Here is a 3,278-nt window from a genome sequence, read left to right on the forward strand (position 1 = left end):
TTGAGCGAGATGTCCCAGTTACAACACGAATTGCAGTCCTTGATGGATCGCCAAGATTTGTCCGAAACAGAAAAATCACAAAAGTACGGTCAACTCTTGCAAAGACTGCAACTCTTTCACCAGAAAGCTTTAGACGAAACAGCTTTACCCACTCTAAAAGATTTTAAGACCTTGATGAAAAGTCCAGCACCATCATCATCATTACCACCACCACCACTACCATCCCCAAGGGTCACCAGAGATGCTACCCCACAAAGACCTGAGGAAGAAGAGATGCGCGAAGTGTTTCAAACACCGTCAGCAGCTCCCATTTCGAGTAAGATTGCAGCATCCTTGTTGACCCCGTCCCCCACACCCCAACGAGAAGAAATGAAAGCTTGGGTTAAAAAGATGATGTCCACGCCTCCTTCGACAGAAGTGAAAAAGAAAGATGGGAAACCAGAAGCGAAAAATGAAAAGAAAACCAAAGCCATTCCATTGCCACCTCCACCACCACCACTACCACTACCTTCGACTTCTACTCCCGTAGCCCATCGGACACGTAAATCCGTTTCCAAACCACCCTTTCGACCCACCCAAAGTAGCATCACCGAAGAGTGGGTGACTTATTAACACACCAACACAAAATAAAAAAATGGAAAAAGTCTTAGCCAGCATTTACTACGATCCCTCGCATCCTGCAGGTTACGCAGGAGTTCAAAAATTGTATCGTGCTGCCAAAACGCGACTGAAAAGTCTCCGTTTACCTCAAGTGCAACGATGGTTACAAGAACAAGCTACCTACACTTTACACAAACCCATTCGACGCAAGTTTGCCAGAAGTCGCACCCGAGTGGAAGGCATCGATCATCAATGGCAAGCCGATTTAGCCGATGTCTCTCATTTGGCCAGCTACAATCGTGGCTACAAATATTTGTTTTGTGTCATCGACGTCTTTTCCAAATTTGCCTGGGTCGTGCCCTTGACTTCCAAATCGAGCAGCGAGTTAGTGCGAGCCCTGCAACGGGTGTTGAAACAAAGCGGTCGTCACCCTCTTCGATGGCAAACGGACAAAGGCACCGAATTTCTGAACCAAGCTTTCCAAAAAGAATTAAAGAAACGTGACATTCATTTTTTTACCACCGAGAATCCCGAAACCAAAGCCAGCATCGTGGAACGTTTTCAACGCACTTTGAAAGAACGCATGTGGAAATATTTTACGCATCACCACACTCTGAAGTACATCGACATCTTACCGCAACTGGTGCAAGCGTACAACCAATCTTACCATCGAAGCATCGGACGTGCCCCGCAAGACGTGACTTCCGACAACGAAGTGCTGGTGTTTGAGCGCCTGTTTGGTACGTCCCCGACGAGGGCTGTCCCCAAGAAAAGTGGAGAGTTGGCCGTAGGAAATTGGGTGCGCATTGGCAAAACCAAACGCACTTTCGAGAAAGGTTACTTACCTAACTGGACGACCGAATTGTTTCGCGTCACTGGACGAGTGCATGGCCGTCATCCTGTCGTCTATAAATTGGAAGACATGAACGGAGAAGTACTCAAAGGAACGTTTTATTTGCCCGAGTTACAATGTGTCACATAAAAAGAAGACGACGTGTACGACATCGAAAGCATTCTCGAACGCAGAACCCGTAAAGTGGGCAAACGACGTATCAAAGAAGTCAAAGTACGTTGGAAAGGATATCCACCCAGTTTCGATTCTTGGATCGACGCTTCGCAAGTCATCGACTATAAAAAGAAGAAGTGACCATCATGCCTTTTCACACAGCAGACGCAGCTACGTCGACCACTCCTTCTTCACCTAGTTCTTCTGTGCAAGATTTACAAAAACAACCCTTGTGGGTGTGGTGTGGAGAACGTGTGCCTAAAACGCAAATCGTCTTTTTCTGCCAAATCTTCGTGGTGCATTGTGTCATCGGGGCAGCCATCGCCAATTTGAGTTTGCAACAAGGAGACAAGCAATTGTGGACCATTTTATTGAGCAGTTGCATCGGTTACCTGCTTCCCAATACCTCCCTGAAATTCTCCTCGAACGGGAACGTTGTGTCCAGTGCCAGTGCCAGTCACCACTCCAACAACAACAACCACAACCAGAACCCCATTTTGGGCGGAGACACACCTCTGACATCCACTAACCCCTCGGACAGCCACAGAACTCTGGAATTATGAGTCACCAAAACCAATTTTACTTAACCTTACCCAGTGACAGTTCCATGGAGGTGTTCCCCAACAACACGTTGTGCTGTTACACGGCCAAATTACCTCAAGCCATCCCCTTAGATCACGAAGCCCATTGGGAAGTGGCTTTAGTAGAAATGATTCACCCGACCCAAGTCCTCAATGTCCTTAACAATCAAAATTATTTTAAGGTGGAAATTCATGACCAACAATTGCAAGATGAGTTGGATAAGATTGGCACATATACCAATAAAACCTATAATGACAAAACTAAAACGTGGACCTACAACTTGCTGATTCTCCCAGGCTATTATTTAAGTGGTCATCATTTGGTCAGCGCCATAAGCTCCAAGTTTAATGGTGTGTTTGGGGAAGCTTTTAAGAATGTCAAGAACAAAAGTGTCACCATGGAGTACCACAAAGTAGCTCGTCGTTTCTTGATGAAATTTGAGTGAAGTAAAATCGTCTCCATTGTATTTTGTTCTGAATTGTTTGACATGTTGGGCGGAGACATGGAGATGAGTAGGAAATTAAAACAGAAAGTACCACCCGAATTACCAATCATTTACGACAAGAGACTTTTGGCCAGTATTTTCGTACCCCGGTAGAACTGAACCAAGGACTGAATTTGATGATTGTGTATTCCGATGTGGTGGAATACAACGTGGTGGGACACACCTCCGTGCCGTTACTGCGTGTCATTCCTTTCAAAGTGGATTCTGCCGCAAACGCTGACGAGGAAGGTGGAAACACTTACCACGTCCACCGCGAATTTGTCCATCCTCACTATTTGCCCGTCAGCAAGTCGTATTTGGACACGGTCAACATTACTATAAAAGGAGATTTGGGACAAAATATTCCATTCACCAAAGGAAAAGTCACGGTGAAACTCCATTTTCGAAAACGGTTCTCTCACGACTCGTAAGTAAGTAAGTCATGTATCCAGTGTACCGAGGGGTTGCACGACAGCGAGGACACGGTTTAGGAGACATGTCAAAATCGGCCTTTCGTTCGGTGGCCCCGGTGTTGAAACCGATGGTGACACGCGGATTGCACGCCTTGAAAGATGCGGCACTGACGCAAGGCAAAGAATTTCTCCA

This window comes from Sinohyriopsis cumingii, chromosome 10 (genome assembly GCF_028554795.1).
Source record: "Sinohyriopsis cumingii isolate HCF-2022 chromosome 10, ASM2855479v2, whole genome shotgun sequence".
NCBI classification, from domain to species: Eukaryota; Metazoa; Mollusca; class Bivalvia; order Unionida; family Unionidae; genus Sinohyriopsis; species Sinohyriopsis cumingii.